Source organism: Neomonachus schauinslandi, chromosome 7, assembly GCF_002201575.2.
Source record: "Neomonachus schauinslandi chromosome 7, ASM220157v2, whole genome shotgun sequence".
Classification (NCBI taxonomy): domain Eukaryota; kingdom Metazoa; phylum Chordata; class Mammalia; order Carnivora; family Phocidae; genus Neomonachus; species Neomonachus schauinslandi.
In genome coordinates this window covers 58,287,482-58,305,223 of record NC_058409.1, presented here as the reverse complement: position 1 = coordinate 58,305,223, position 17,742 = coordinate 58,287,482, and the positions used below count along the sequence as shown (strand labels likewise).

Below are 17,742 nucleotides of genomic sequence, written 5' to 3'. Positions count from 1 at the left end.
GGTTTGTTTATATTTATTTTCTTTTAAAACATTTTTTATTGTGGGGTAACACAGAGACATGCATAAAGTGCAAAAATCTTAATGTATACCATTAGATGGATTTTTAGACTTATATGCACCCTGTAACCACCACCCACATCAAGATATAAAACATTTTCAGCATCTCAGAAAGTTCCATGATAACCGTTCCCAGTCTACATCACACACACACACACACACACACTATTCTAACTCCTATTTCATTTGATTAATTTTTCCAGTGAACTTCATCTGACTTCTGTGTCTGACTTTTTTGGTGCCTGACCTGTTTTGCTCAGCATAATGGCTGCGACATTTATCTCTATTGCTGCACATATCAATAGTGGTTTTTTAATTATATCATAGTCCATTGTATGAATATAGCACATTATATTTTCTGTTCTCCTGTCAGTGGATATCTGGGTTGTTTCTAGTTTGGCATTATGATTGATTCCTGTACATAACTTTGGTGGACACAGACACTCTAGAGCATACTTGCTGAGTCCCTGGGCAGGCATACGCTTAGCTTTAGTAGAGGGCGCCAAACACTCTTCCAAAGTGGTTGTACCCACTTTACTCTCAGCAGCAATATATGCAGAATTCAATATTTTCATAATCTCATCAACTCTTGGATTTGTCATCATTTTAATTTTAGCCATTTTGATGAGTGTGTAATGGTATTTCATTGTGCTTTTAATTTTATTTCTCTTATAACCAATAATGTTGAACTCCTTTCCTTATGTTTCTCAGTCATTTGGGAATAATTTTATATAAAATGACTGTTAATACTTTTGCCCATTTTTTAATTTATTTTTTAATTAACATTTAATGTATTATTTGTTTCAGGGGTACAGGTCTGGGATTCATCAGTCTTTTTTTTTTTTTTAAGATTTTATTTATTTATGTGAGAGAGTGAGCATGAGCAGGATAGAAGGAGAGGAAGAAGCAGACACCCCGCTGAGCAAGGAGCATGATGTGGGGCTCAATCCCAGGACCCTGGGATCATGACTTGAGCTGAAGGCAGACCCTTAACGACTGAGCAACCCAGGCGCCCCTGTGATTCATCAGTGTTACATAACACCCAGCGCTCACCACAACATATACCCTCTCCAATGTCCATCAATGTGTGTGTGTGTATATATACAACCTCTTCTTTATCCATCCATTTGTTGATGGACATCTGGGCTCTTTCCATAGTTTGGCTATTGTGGACATTGCTGCTATAAATATTGGGGTGCAGGTGCCCCTTCCGATCACTAAATTTGTATCTTTGGGGTAAATACCCAGTAGTGCTATTGCTGGGTCATAGCGTAGCTCTATTTTCAACTTTTTGAGGAATCTCCATGCTGTTTTGCAGAGTGGCAGCACCAGCTTGCATTCCCAACAACAGTGTAGGAGGGTTCCCCTTTCTCCACATCCTCACTAACATCTGTCGTTTCCTGACTTGTTAATTTTAGCCATTCTGACTGGTGTGAGGTGGTATTGGTATCTCATTGTGGTTTTGATTTGTATTTCCCTGATGCCAAGTAATGTTGAGCACTTTTTCATGTGTCTGTTGGCTTTTGCCCATTTTTTTAAGCTTCAGTTGTTTTTATTTTTTTTTCCTTGTTTATTTTTGGTGATTTGTAATTCCAGGTATTCTGAATATCTGAGAACTTTGTCAAATATAAGCGCTGAAGCTATCTTCTCAATCTGTGGCTTTCTTTTACTTTCCTAATTGTGTCTTCTCGTGAACATTATTTTAATGAAGTTCAATTATCAGGGTTTTTTCTTCTTTTATGGTTAACGCTTTTTGTTTACTGTTTCAGAAATGTTTGCCTCTCTACATTCAGGGAGACTCCTTCCTCTCTTCTCTTTTAGAGATTGTATTGTTGCTCTTCACACCGCCAGGTCTATGATACACCTGAAATTAATTTTTGTATATGATGTGCGATGAGATCAAGTTTCCTTTTTTTTTTTTTCCTACATAAATACCCCATTGCTCCAAGGCCATCTATGAAAAGGTTATATTTTCCCCCATTAGATTGCAGTGGTGCTTTTATCATGTATCAAGTGACAATATATGCTTGCATATATTTCTAGACTCTCTGTTTTATTCCATAGAACTATCTTTCCTTAAGCTAATACCATACCATCTTGATTATTCTAGCTTTATTGTCAGTTTTGAAATCTTACAGTATAAATCCTCCAAATTTGTTCTTATTCAACATTGCCTTGCCCGATGGTTTGCAGTTCCACATAAATTTTAGCATCACCTTGTCAATTTCCACAAAAATACCTGCTGGGACTTTGATTGGAATTATTATAAATCTAAATATTAATTTTTGAAAGTTAACATCTTTCCATTTATTTAGGTCTTCTTTAATTTCTCTCATCAGCATTTTATAATTTTCAGTGTAGAGGAGAGGTCTTACACTTCTTTTGTTGGGTTTGTTTCTGGGAATTTGCTGCTTTGCTGTGGTATTATAATTGATATTTTTTACATTTCATTTTCATTTTTTGTTGCTAGTATATAGAAATGATTTCTGCACACTGACCTTATATCAAGAGATCTTGCTGATTTTTTTATTCTAATGGTTTACAGATTCTTTGGGGTTTTCATTATGGATATACAATCGTGTCATCTATAAAGACAGTTTTCTTTCTTCCTTTACAATCTTTAGACTCATTATTTCTTTTTCTTCCTTATAATGCTGGCTACCATTTCCAATGATTTTTGTACTCTTCTGTATGTACAATAGAATCCAATTTTTTTTAATTTGGTGGTATAACTAAGTTAGACCAAGAAATGGAAATGACATAACCAAAAGTAATGCATGAAATCTGACTGAATCTTGGATTTCAAAAAGTTATAAAAAATGTGTTTGGGGAAATGTGAAACTGATCTGAATATTAAATGATTGAATGGAATTATTAATTTTCTTGAAAGTAATTGTTAATTTTCTTGAAAATAATATCACAGTTATGTAGAAATGCACTATTCTTAGGAGATAAATGAGTATTTAGAGGGTAATGTTAATCATGACAAGTATTTTTAAATAGTTCGACAAAAATGTGTGTGTTTGCGTGTGTGTGTGTGTGTGTGTGTGTGTGGAGAGACAGAGAGAAGGCAGATATGGCAAAATGTTAACAGTTCTTAAGTCTAAATAGAGAATTGTGGTGCACAGGCTTAAAGCGGCTCCCATGATCCCCACCTCGGGGTATTCATGCCCTTATGTGACTTCTCCTTGAATGTGAGCAGACCTGTGACTTGCTTCAAGAGAATAAAATATGGCAAAGGTGACAGGATATAAATGTTTATGCACCTGATTATGTAATTAAATTACATAAGACTGTGGCTTCTGTCAGAGTGGAGTCCCCCTATCCCTTGTTACCTTTGAGGAAGTAACTGGCCATGTCAGGGAATCCCAATGGCAAGGAACGGTAGTGGCCTCTAGGAGCTGAGGATGGCTTCCAGCTGACAGCCAGCAAGATATCAAAACCCTCTGGGTGCGTGAGTGACTCAGTCAGTTAAGTGTCTGCCTTTGGCTCGGGTCATGATCCCAGGGTCCTGGGATTGAGCCCCGCATCGGGTTCCCTGCTCAGCAGGGAGTCTGCTTCTCCTTCTCCCTCTGTCACTCCCCCCTGCTCATGCTCTCTCTCTCAAATAAATAAATAAAATCTTTAAAAAAAAATAAAAAGAAATCAAAGCCCTCAAAGAACTGAAGTCTGCCAACAACCTGAGTGAATTTAGAAACAGATCCTTTCCCAGTCAAGTCTCAGATGAGACCAAAGCCCTGGTGGACACCCTGTGCAGCCTTGTGAGACACTAAGAACAGGACCCAGCTAAGCCACGCCCAGGCTCCTGACTCACCAAAATCGTGAGATAACAAATATGTGTTGGTTTTAAGCTACTAAGTGTGTGATAATACTTTTGTGCAGCAAGAGAAAACTAATACAATTCATAATTATATGTGTCAACTGGGCCAGAGGTGTCCAAGAATATCTGGTCAAACATTAGTCTGGATGTTTCTGTGAGGGCGTTTTTGGATGAGATTAGCATTTAAATAGGTAGATAGTTACCCCCCCTCAAGTGCTTGGGTCTCATCCAATCAGTTGAAGGCCTGATAGAAGGAAAGGTTGATCTTGCCCCAAGTAAGAGAAACGTCTTCCTGCCTGACTGCCTTCAAAGTGGAATATCAGCTTTTGTTGCTGCCCTTGGACTTGAACTGAAATATTGGTTCTTCCTGGATCTCAGGCATGCTGGCCTTTGAACAAGGGCTGCACCATCAGCTCTTGTGGTTTTCAGGCACTGGGGATACATAAGGATATACAGATGTCACTGCAATATTCTTTTCAACTTTTCTCCATGTTTGAAAATATTCAAAATAAAAATTGGCAAAAATGTTCTAAAGTCAGGAAATGTCAGGAGACAGTTTAAAGAAGGCTGCCACAAAGATTCATTAGACTTACTCCCTCCCTTATTTTCAACCTCCCTCCTTTCCCTTTTTCCTCAGTGAGTCTACTTTATTTAATATGACATTTTACAACACACAATAGACACTGTAGTTAAACATAAATAATAAATCTACCCCCTTTCTGTGCAGATTTATGCTTTATAAACATCACACTGAGTTAAGTTTGGCCTTAACCTTTGTTCGGCAAATGTTTCAGAATTTTTCCTACTGCCAAGTTACAAGATAAATGTCAGTCTAAACGAAGGCTTTTCTATAAAACTCAGCAGCTTCACGATGGCTTCTAATTCATAGTCCTAAAAGACTACATTTTTTGGTTGAAAATAATTTCAAAAGCTCTTCAAAGTCATTTCAAAAGCCAGAACATAACATTACTCTTGATGCTACGTGAGGTCAATGAAAGAAACTCAAGACACTATCCTCCAGGAGTTATCAACCAAACTGAGAAAATTACATAAAAGCAAGGTTTCAACCAGTATTAATACAATCACTTTTTCCAGAAACCTCAATAAATACACATGGCCAAATGGTTTCCCTAGGTTTCCCTGATGTGACTTGATGAATAGTCTATACAAAAAGTGAATAAGGTTAAGCCAGAGGCAAATGATGCAAATATGCTTCAAATTCATTTCAAATTCATTTTCTAAAAAACATACACTGGGGAGCCTGGGTGGCTCAGTCGTCGTTAAGCGTCTGCCTTCGGCTCAGGTCATGATCCCAGGGTCCTGGGATCGAGCCCCGCATTGGGCTCCCTGCTCAGCGGGAAGCCTGCTTCTCCCTCTCCCACCCCCCCGGCTTGTGTTCCCTCTCTCGCTGTGTCTCTCTCTGTCAAATAAATAAATAAAATCTTTTAAAAAACCATACATTAAGAAACCTGTGAGCACTGAGATTATATTCTTAAGGAGGTCTGTTACATAGGAGAGCAGTGGGGTTCTCCACTCTAGCTGCACATTAGAATCACCTGGGGAGCTTTAAAAATGCCTGAGTTCTCATCCCCTCATCCCAGAGAGCCCAACTGTGGTCTGGTGTGTGGCCTGGGTATTAGGATTTTTAACTTCCTTCCTTCCTTGTTAAACTCATCCAATGTTTATTGAATAGTGAACCGTTGCCAACACTGCTGAAATCTGCATCTCACTCACCCAGATGCCTCTCTTGGCCACCCCCTGAGAAGGAAGCCCCAAACCCAACCACCGCAAATGCCAGAGAGTGGCCACGGGGCTGGGAGATACGGGGGAAAAGTGGGGAGAGGAAGGAGCAAGGCAGGCAGGGCGCAGAGCTACACTCCCGGGGACACACACACACACACACACACACACACGAGGGCAGGGACCATGGGCGTCAGTCTCTGCCCCCACCCGGCGGCCGCAGGGCCATCAGGGAAAGCCCAGGCATCCACGAGACATTTCAGTCCTCCCTGTCCTGAAGCGTCTGCCAAGAGGGGCCGGGCCAAGGTCACTGGACTCGGCCTTCAGGGCACATTAGCCCTGAGCCAAGGTGGCCCTGATGGCGGCCACAAGCTTCAGAAACTTGCTCTCCGTGACCACGTACCCGTCCCCTCTGTTCACTTCAAAGAAGCCAGTGGCCCTTGCCGCAGATGTCCAGGCATCTGGGGAACTCATCTTCTACCTTCTTGAGCTTAGGGTACCAACACTCGTAGCCTCAAGAGCCACAATAAACGACCGTGACGGTGGGGGCCCTGGTTGGGGACGGGACAGGTGAGGGCCGGTGAGCTCCGCTGCTCGGGGCTGCCGCACAGAAGCAGGATCTGTGGGTTTCGTTAGTGGTTCTAGTGGACCAGTGTTCTAGGTTGAATACATAGTGAGTGAATAAGTGAGTTATTTACATATTCTTAGATTACATTCAGAAACCAATTTGAATCAACTGTACTACATGACGATACTCTATACTAAGCTGCTCATGCTACACCAAAATGCACAAACCTAGAGGAAAAAAGAGAGATCTAAGATAGAGAAAGGATTCAAAATGCTGTCAGGTTAGGAATAGCTATGGCAACAGGAGATGCTGAATCTGAAAAGACAGACCTGGGAACATGAGCACTGCCTTCACTTAACTCAAAGGCCCAAAGGACAGAGATCACAGAAGAAGCTGAAGGAAGCTAGACTTTGGCATAATGTAAGACTTTGTTAAAAAGTAGTGTTGTCTGGATATTAGCTGGGTTCCTTGAAATTGAGAGTAAGTGGTCACTGCAGGAATTCAGACACTGGCTTTTTGAGCTCTGGACCAGCTTGTTGCAGAGCAAAGCCCTGTGCCAGGCACTTTAGTGAGCATATTTACTATTTTTTGGCCATCCAATATCCCTTGGCTCTTTCCCTTAGTAACAGCCTCCTCGTTTTCTTTGAAGCCCGACTCTGCTCTCACTTTCAGTTCTGATAGAGCTCTCTGTCTAGCGCTAGGGGAAGAACACTGATCCACACCCAACCAACTGTGGAAACTGCATCTCCCTACATAGTACCTGGTTCAAAAATGAGCAAATAACCCAAGTGGAGCCAATCAGAGGCCATGAAATCAAACTCTGGGAATTTTTGCTTGCATTTTTTTAAAAGTATTTTTATTTTATTTTATTTATTTATTTGAGAGAGAGTGAGAGTGAGCAGGAGCAGAGAGAGCAGCAGAGGGAGAGGGAGAAGCAGGTTTCCCTCTGAGCAGGGAGCCTGATGCGGGGCTCAATCCCAGGACCCTGGGATCATGACCTGAGCCAAAGGCAGACGCTTAACCAACTGCACCACCCAGGTGGCCCCTGCTTACATTTTTAAAGACTCTCTTCCACTAGATTTAAAACTGTGAGAATGTGATGTGGAAAATATGAACTCAGAGAAAATTAAAAGAAGAGAATTTCAAAATGATCTTATTAATAGCTTCAGAGTAAACAAGATAATGTTATCTGTGAAATAAAAGAGTGATACTATAGAAAAAAAATATTCAGGAGCCAAAAAAGAGTTCTTGGAAATTAAAAAAATATGATGTTAGTTCTCACAAAAAAAAAAGGAAAAAAGTCAATGCTCAGTGTATCCTGGCATATTCCATTCAACAGATTGCCTGATAAGCCACCTTTTATTTTTTTAAGATTTTATTTATTTATTTGATAGAGAGCACAAGCAGGGGGAGCAGCAGGCAGAGGGAGAAGCAGGCTTCCCGCTGAGCAGGGAGCCCGATGCGGGACTCGACCCCAGGACCCTGGGACCATGACCTGAGCTGAAGGCAGACGCTCCACTGACTGAGCCACCCAGGCGTCCCTAGCCACCTTTTATTATACTACCGAGCTACCTGGTTCTGCTGGCAACTGCGTATATGAAGTACTTTCTTTTGATATTTTCAATAAATCCCAGTTGTTAAAAGTTAATAAATAAAAAATTTAAATATAATATTAGTAATAAAAAAAAAAATCTCTTCCGAAGTTGAAAGATAAATCTGAGAAAATCCTGCCAAAAGTAGAAAAGACAAAAAGATGCATAATAGGAGAGAAATTAGATACATGATTAATCCAAGAGGATTAATATGCTAAAAATATAAGATAAAAAAAACAGAATAGGGAAAATGGAAACAAATAAATTATTAAAGAAATAATAAAAGAAAAACTCCTGAGGATTGAAGGACAAGAGTATTCATAGTAAAAATTCACTGAAAGCACAGTGAAAATAAATGCCAAGACCCACATTGAGGCCCACCATCATCTCTGAAGGTAAATTCTTATTATTATAAGACTTGGAAGAAAATAAAAATAAAAACATAAGAGTGAAGAAGGGTCTTGCCCAGACTCTGAAATGCAAATCCAAGCAATGCCTTGCTTTCATGGTGCATATTTCTCTTAAACAAAGCTTTAAAAAAAATCATTAAAACATTTTAAAAGCTTGGTATTTTAAGAAATTTTATAGTGACCTCCTTCATAAACATGACAACCAAGATTCCCTGACCTAAAAGAGGCTAGAAGACATAGATGACTCGAGAAAGGGAACCAGGAATACAGCCTTCCCTTAGAACTCTGTCTAGTGGATAGTGAAAACCTATAATCCCAGAATACTCTACGTGATGAACAAATTCCTCAAGATGACTTCTTAAAGCTCCAAAATTGGCTCAATAAAGGATTTAAATAAAAAATTTTTGAGTGCTACAATTGTGTAAAAAATATATCTATAATATGGCCAATCATAAAAATTTACAAAAGTACAATAGCAAATTTCAATAGTATATTTCTATGGATGATGTATTTATTCATCCCCCAATTTTTAAAATATTGTTATATTAGTTTTGTGATGAAAAAATTAAGTTCCCCTTCTTTTTCCTTTAAAATAATTGGCCCCAAGTACAAAATGATAACTTCAATTCATTTTGTTTATTCTCATGACATGTTCCAAGATAATTTTGTGAACACCTAAGTGTTCCATTTAGTATTAGGAGAAGTAAAATGTTAAGGGATGTTTAAGCTCTGCAAAGTTGAATAGAATAGCATTTGAATGACAGGATATAATTACAGATCACTAAGGATGTGGTACAAAATGTGCCCAATCCCACCTCTTCATACTTAGCTAAGAAAAGAACACTTCAGTAAGATATGAGATTAATAAAATATCAAAAGAAATAATAATTCTGGAAGAACACCCTCTATCCTGCTTTGCCCTCTCCCTCTGCTGCTCCCCCTACTTGTGCTCTCTCTCTGTCAAATAAATAAATAAAATCTTTTAAAAAATAAATAAATAAAGGCTGCATTCTCAACATCACTATTAGGTCATTGGAGCCTGACTAAAATTCGGGGTGGCCCAAGGGATATGACATGAGCCCCAAAAGCATTTGCTATACTCATATATCTAGAATCTTGCCATACACTCAAAACTCAGTAAAAGCTTTGTGAGTCATTTAATCAATTCCAGGGGCTCCCAAGGCTTCCTGTTCAAATCAGTGATCACCTGAGACGTTATACATTGCCTTTTACAACCACATTCTAGAACCTTATGTAATTTTGTCAGGTCCACGTTATCTTCGTAAGGCAAGTAACAGACGCCTTCTCATGTCAGCCTAAGCTAACAGGGTATTTATTATGAGACTATGGGAATATCTTGGGAATCTCAACATAAGCTTCAAGCTGAGTTTGGATGCTGCATGCTGGTTTTTCTTTTTTCTTACAGATTTAAAATGAGCCCCCATGCTGAGCGGGGCTGTCAATCAGGCATCCACTGCTCATTGCCTGTACTGAGGTGACACTGTTGGCAATGGAGAGATGGGCGATAGGACCCTGGACGTTAGAGATTAGCATTTCGCTGAGAAGGCACGTAAAGAGAAGTCCACATACAAAGCAAGGATCAAATGACTACTACTTACAAGTATTATAGGAGCTCACAAAAGGGGTATGCCACAGTGGTTGAGATGGTAAGCAAAGGCTCCATGGAGGAGGTGAGCTGGCTTTGCAAGGAGTTGCGAGATTTAGAAAAGTGCAGTGGAGAAGAGGAGGCAGGAAAGGACAAAATGCACAAGCAAGGGATCAGAGGAAGGAATGTGTCCAGTCCATTTCCAAGAAATAACCTGCCCAGTGGCAACTCCATCCACGCTGATTAACTCATTACCAAATGCTGGTCAGGATGGCAAACGAATCTATTAGAATGCTGGAAACGTCTTCCTGGTCTTTTCAAATTAGAATTCAATCATTGTCTTGCCTTGCATAAGATCTTGAAAACTGCACAGAATGTGGCTTTGGTAACATCCTGGGTGAAGTCGCTTACCTAGTCACAAACATAATCAATCTTTATTTTTTTTTAAGATTTATGTATTTATTTGAGAGAGAGTACGCATGCACGCAAGTGGAAAGAGCAGGGAGAGGGGAGAGAGTCTTAAGCAGACTCTGTGCTGAGCACAGAGCCCGATGTGGGGCTCAATCTCATGACCCTGAGATCACGACCTGAGCCAAAACCAAGAGCTGAAACCAGCTTAACCGACTGCACCACCCAGGCACTCCACAAACACAATCAATCTTAACTGGGATCAAGGAACACTAAAAATTCAACCACTAGAAAGGGGTTCAAACCCCAAAAAAGGGTAGTTTTTATTCCAGGGAGCCTTCACACATAGATATCTTTCCCAGAATTTAAAGATATGTATTCTATGACATTTGTATGACGGCCTTATAATTCATTTTAACACTGCATGCTTTAAAATGATTTCCTTTGAGGGGCACCTGGATGTCGCAGTTGGTTGAGCGACTGACTCTTGGTTTTGGCTCAGGTCACGATCTCAGGATGGGGAGATCTGAGATAGAGCCCCACATCAGGCTCTGCACTCAGCATGGAGTCTGCTTGAGATTCTCTCTCCCTCTCCCTCTACCCCTCCCACTAGTGCTCTCTCTCTCTCTAAAATAAATAAATAAATGTTTAAAAAATAAATAAAATTATTTCCTTTGAGTTGAAAGAAAAACTGAAAGTGATAGTAAGTTTTAGTTAATTTTCTAGTTCTTAACCTCCTTGTTCTTTAAGAAATGGAACACCCTTGACTTAAATCCATAAACCATCAAATAATCCTATTGTACCATGATTAGTTATCATCACCTAAACATTACTTTAATGCAGAATGTAACAATTAGTTACTTTCATCACACTACTATTTTACATTGTAAAAATGCTCACCAAATATTTTCAAAGTTTAAAAAAAAATAGTTTAAGTATTGTATATTAACCAGGTGATCACTTCTTAGTTTTCTTTCTTCCTTCTACATATTTGTTAAGTAGGAGCTATGACCTCAGCCTTGCAGGAACAGCTCTTATCTCAGCTCTCCTTCCTGGCATAACATGTGCTAGACTTCTCTCACTAAGGCTTGTCCCAGTCTTGCCCGGATTCTCTAGTCTTCTCTGTTCTGGGAGACCCCCATTCCCAACAGAGTCACCAGCTTGGTTAGAGACAGTTCTTTGTTTTTCATTGCAGACCCTTTGCTCATCCAGCAGTGTAACTTTAAAAAAGAGTAAGAAGATCTATATTGGGCATGTATCAAATAGTAAGCAAAAAGCAATTCTAAAGGGCAATATCATACAGAAGAGATGAGTTATCCTGAAGTACATCAGTGCTTTGGAAACATCTGTCAATAATGTGACATGAAAGCATGCTGTATGGTAGTGATGCTTGAGAAAGCAGGTTTATTATTTTTTTTTTATAAAACCTACTTTTTTTTTTAAAGATTCTATTCATCCATTTATTTGAGAGAGAGAGAACACGAGCAGGGGGAAGGGTTAGAGGGAGAGGGAGAAGCAGACTCCCCACTGAGCAGGGAGCCCGATGCAGGACTCCATCCCAGGACCTTGAGATCATGACCTGAGCTGAAGGCAGCTGCTCAACTGACTAAGCTAACCAGGCACCCCAAAGCAGGTTTATTTTAAATGTTGATTTTCAAGCCTAAAGGAGTCAAAGTCCATTCTTCTAAATGATTTATTAGTTCCTTTTTTGGGGGTGGATGTCCATATAACTAATATCTGCCCAACAAAGTAAAGCAAGTATCTCAAATTAAAGGGATAATTCTACCTAACAACTAGACAGTATCACCAACGGATGAGAAGTCCATTTGCAATGAGATTCTACTAGGCATGTCAATATCCAGACCAAAAAAAGAGGGAATCAAAGTTCTAAGAGTTACAGCTGGATTCATGAGAGTTTTAGAAAGTGACAAGTTCCTACAGGGTTTGCATTTTTTTTTTTTTTAAGTGTTTAAACACTTAGGCTCCTTGTCCACACATCTCAGGGATGAGAGAAATTCAGGCTTGGTTCTCGCATTGAGACTATCCTGCTCTTAGCCAACCCTGCATTCCAGCAGCATCTCGACCCCCAGCCAGCCTTTCTGTGTAGCAACACTCTGACCCCAGAGTCAGAGTCTCTAATTCTGTGACTGCCCTGGCCTTGGAACCAAACAGACATTTTTTGATCCCAGTTCTGCAAACTAGATACCTGTCTTTGCCACTCCCTTCTTCACCTGCCTGTCTTTCCTGCCAAATAAAACAATTCTCCAGGAGTGGGTGTCTGATTACAATCCCTGCTCTTCCATAATTGGCTATGCAATTTGGGATAAATCATTTAGCTAGCCTGAACCTCAATTTTCTTATTTGTAAAATAAGGGGTTTGGATAAGATGGTTTCAAAGGTCCCTTTGAATTCTAAAACACCACTGCCTTTCTGTCAGGCTCTCACGGAGACTGTGGCCTGTCTCTGATTGGTCCTTTGTCCTTTCAAAGAATGAGTAGCAATTAAGTGCACTGAACAAACATGTTACAACTCAACATTCTTTGTAAAATATATGCTTTCCTGTCAGTTGGACCCTTAAAGTAACTGTAGTTTTAAAATTAATTCTCCCTGGTCTAGAACTGGACCAGGTACAGAATATCATGTATCTTATTCTCACATAGAGTATGATATAGCCAGTGTTTTTGCAAATAATAAAACCAATATTGGCTAACTTATACAAAAAAGAAATTTATTGGAAAGATACTGGGTGTGTCAAAGAATTCCAGGGAAACTGGAGAATTAGTCTTGGAAATAGGAACTCAGGGGTGCATGGCACAGTCAAGATCCCACCAGAGGTTCAGTCCATGTAGGATGCTGGCTCTGGCATCATCAGCCCTGGATACCTGTCACCATCCACTCAAGTCTTAATTCCATCCAGCCACTCTGAATGCTCTTTGACTGTCTCTGGCCTCATTACCCCTCCCTGAAGGGCCAAGGTCTCGGGGAAAGAGCTTCTGTTTGGCTGAGCCCTGGTCAGATGTCCACACACGGGTCCAAGGAGTCCAAAGCTGGATTATCTGCTCCTCTCCAGCTTCCAGAGTAGGAAGCCTGATCCTGACCTCCATTCATCTGGCACTCACGAAAATAGAAAGAGTGTTCGGATGCTAGACAACCAAAACTGACAAATGTTCACTACACAGTTTTCTCACTTGTGATTACAAATTCAACACATCCTGGAGGCATCCATAAGAGGTTAATTATGTTCTGGAGAGGTTTACAGCTGATTGATTATTCCAGCATTACTTCATCTCTTCATTGATTTATATGAATCAGGGATTGGTCCAGTTAATGTAAACATATTCATCAGGATACTAATTTATTGGGCTGGCTTTTCATATTTACATGGCTCCTCTGGATGACAAAGTGAGTATCTGAAATGAATAATGAATCACTGGAAGGAAAAAGCACATCTTCATTCAGAGCACAGGCTGTTACTGATTTTTAAAGTAAAAAAATAATATGTGGTGTTTAGTCCTGGTCTAAAGTTCTTCACAGAGATGATGTTAATTTCCCTAAGACTTTGCATTGTCCTGGTTTTAGAGATCAGCTGGGATGTCTGAATTACCTGGAATTTAGGTGATAGATGTCAGAAGAGACACTAGAGCTAAGTCCTCTCAGCCTCATTCCAAAGCAAATCCACTAAGCCTCAGAAACAATTTTTCCACCCTGAAAACAAAAGTGGCAAGCAGACTCCCACCAGATTGCTGCCATTAGGTAGGACCCTTTCTATGGCCAATGTGGAAGAGAAATTTAGAAGAGAGAAGGAAAGAGAGTTCTGTCAAGGAGCTCAAGGACTGAGATAGTCTTCTAGAATAAACATTAAGTTCAGAGAGGAATTTGTCCGACAAACTGCAGTGGCATCCCCACATAAGAGGCCTTTTATTTTTGATATATTTTTCAGATATTCAGGGGCCGACCAAAGAAAACCTCCCTAAAGAGAATAACCGGCCAGCAACCCAGAGTCCTCTATCCTGGAACACAAAGCTCCTCCCTGCACTGGGCTACGTAGTGGCTCTGACTCCCAGTCTCACAGGAGAAGTGGGTCCTTCCAACTGCTTAAGGAAGTGTCTACTGTGGTCCAAAGAATGGGGGCATCTGGCTGTCTCCGTCAGTGGAGCGTGCAACTCTCGTTCTCAGGGTTGTGAGTTTGAGCCCCATGTTGGGTGTAGAGATTACATAAAAATAAAATCTTAAAAAAAGGAATGTATTCATTATGATACAGGTTTGGACACATATAGCAGAGACTCAAATAACAGTAGCTTAAATAAGATAGAAGCTTGTCTGTCCATGTAAAAGACTCTTCACTGATATGACACCTACTCGTCTTTCAGGTCTCACTGGAAATGTCCCCTCCTCTGAGAAGCCTTCCCTGACGTTACATAGACAAGCTAAGGTATTCTTGCCTTCTGTTCTTCTCTATCAAAGAGAAGGGTCTCTCTTTTTTTTTTTTTTTTTTTTAGTCTGACAGAGACAGCGAGAGAGGGAACACAAGCAGGGCGAGTGGGAGAGGGAGAAGCAGGCCTCCTGCTGAGCAAGGAGCCCAATGCGGGGTTCGATCCCAGGACCCTGGGATCATAAGCTGAGCCGAAGGCAGACGCTTAACGACTGAGCCACCCAGGCGTCCCTGATCATTGTTTTGATAGAGAAGTTAGAAGGCAAGAAGAACAACGGTAGGGACTGTGTTAATCTTGCTCATCAGCATTATCTCCAGAGAGCCACCCCCCACCCGCACAGCACAGGTACTTATTTGATGTACTGAATGTACCTCTGCTGAATGTTCTTGAGGGTGGCAGGAACTGAATACTTCTGGCTTATCATACATAGGACTGTTGCTCAGAAAATTCCAAAATAGTAAATAGTCTTTATTTTATTTATGAGAGAGAGCACGCACGCCGGGGGCGGGAGGGAAGGGACAAGCGGACTCCACGCTAAGCATGGAACCCATCCCACGACCCTGAGATCATGACCTGAGCCAAAACCAAGAGTCGGGCCCTTAACTGACTGAGCCACCCAGGCGCCCCCAGTAAATAGTATTTTAAAAATGGGGAAGTAACACCCATTTATGCTCCTAGCACAGCTGCAGATTTGGAAGAGAGCAAAAATGAATATTTCCATTTGAAAGTCCTTAGCCTATAGAGCAAGGGCTAGCAAACTTTCTGTAAAGTGACAGTGAATTATTTCACATTTGGCGGGTCATATGATCTCCATTGCAAGGAGTCCACTGCGTCGTGAAACTGGAAAGACAGCAACAACCAACATGTAAACCAACGGTGTGGCTGGGTTCCAATAAAACCTGATCTATGAATACTGAAATTTCACATCATTTTCAAATGTCATGAAATAATTCTTTTGCTTGTTTCCAACCAGTTAAAAATGTGAAAACCTTCTTAGTTCATGAGCCCTGCAAGAATGGCAGCAGCTAGACTTGGCCCCTGGGCGGTGGTGTGCCAGCCCCATCAGAGAGCACATTTTTGACAGAGAAGAATCTGGCCTTGGTTCGCTTCTTTAGCCCCTCAGTGCAATTCACTTTCCTAAGCACCTACTATGGGCCAGCGGCTGCAGAGCAGTGAAGATGGTAAAGACTAGCTCTGTGCCGCTAAGTCCACAGGACATGGACCCAAATCCACAAACTGTGGTTGCAGCATCTGGTTGAAGGGGGGAGGTTACTTCATGACAAGGTGACATCTGAGGGGTAAGTCATGGGCTGTGTGCCCCCAGGAGCCAGCAGCAGTCTGGCCGTGGCTCTGGATGAATCCCACAGCGAATGCTGGGCAGCAAGGCTGGGAGGGCATGTGTCAGCTTTACGAGGGACCCTCAGGGATCAGCATAAAGCTTGGTCTGGTGGGCAACTGAGAACCAAAGGGGATGATTAAACTGAGGTAATTAAACTGGTACCAACAATGCATTCGTTTTTTAATGTTCTAACTTTCAAACTATTAAAAAGTGGTTTCTGAAACTATTTGATTCCTTTTTCTGTTACTAATTTACCAAATATTTCAACTGACAAATTCTCCTGGGAAAAATACCCAGAGTTCAAGGGCACCTGGGAGGGGGAAATGCCATCCGTGTTTTCCCAGGGGCCAGAGCTTATAAAAGGAGCCATTGTATGGAAAAAGAAAACATAAAGCAAGAATAAAACAGTAATTTCAAATATTCATAAGATTTTGAGGAAACTGAACTATCAATCACACAATGCCCTCCCTAGCTCCACATTAATAAGAAACTCCTATTTTGTCCCTAAGGAGAAAAATCACTCAATATTATACTGCCCCTTTCCTTTTGTCTCTGAAATGGGAGCTTTGTTGGAAATCATCAATAGGAAAATAATAAATCATTCTTTCTTAGCACCATAAAATATATGAGGCAGGAAAAATCAACTCAAGTTACAAGGATGCAAACTGAATTCTCCTTCAATTGGCATAAAATGTCACCTTGCTCATCCAACCAAAAATTCAGGACAAGTCTCTTGGAGCGCCTCCTATTAAAAGATACCATCTTGGCACATCGGATGCTCAGGAAATGGATGTGACATCAATCTGCATGCAGGGACCATCTCCTTCACGCTGATGCACAGTCTAATTGGAGGATGAGGAGTCCGACTGCTGGGCATGCCGATGAGTGGTCTTCCGCAGAGACGGGCAGAGCACTGCAGCTCTGCCTTCCACTCAGGAATTCACCTGGCTGCTCCTTTCTGCCAGCTTTACCCATCCTCTTTTCCCTTGCCCGGGTCACAGGATTCCAAGGTAAGGGAGTAGGTAAGTGCTGGTTGAGTGTCAATCACGGGCAGACTTCGGTGGTGCAAGATCAACGTTTCTACTTAACTAAATAATTTCCATTTTAAGGTTTTTTAATTGACTAGAGGTGAAATTTTTTTGTTTTTAAGTATTACATTTCTATGGTTCAAATTTCAACAATTCTAGATATGGAGTAAACACAAAACGACACTCCCTCCCACCACTCTCCCTCAACCGCAGTTCCCCTCCCTACAGGTAGCCTATGTTATTATCATTGCCTAAATATCAAATGATGATAGGGGCGCCTGGGTGGCTCAGCCGTTAAGCGTCTGCCTTCGGCTTGGGTCATGATCCCGGGTCCTGGGATAGAGCCCCGCATCGGGCTCCCTGCTCGGTGGAGAGCCTGCTTCTCCGTCTCCCACTCCCCCTGCTTGTGTTCCCTCTCTCACTCTGTCTCTCTCTGTCAAATAAATAAATAAAATCTTAAAAAAAAAATGATGATAGTCATTGTATTAGTTGAGGTAAAAGGCTGGAATGAGTAAGTCCCAAACGCAGTGGCTCAAACAAAATGTTCTTTCGCATATAACTAACCGTCCAGGGTAGGCGGCCCAGGTCAGTGGGTGGCTCTGTATCGCACACTCATTCAGGGATCCGCGCTTCCCCGCGGTTCTCCCGTCTTCACAGAGGAGTCCAGCATTGCCAGGGGATGGGAGAAGCGGCGGAAGGCAAAGGCCGGGCTTTTCCCCTTCCGCACTCTGCACTCCCACT

General features: G+C 41.2%; 1 pseudogene; it reads right to left on the bottom strand.

The window, feature by feature from the left end:
• Nucleotides 1-5,950: 5,950 nt before the first annotated feature.
• On the bottom strand, nucleotides 5,951-15,853 carry LOC110587401 (annotated as a pseudogene).
• Nucleotides 15,854-17,742: the final 1,889 nt, after the last annotated feature.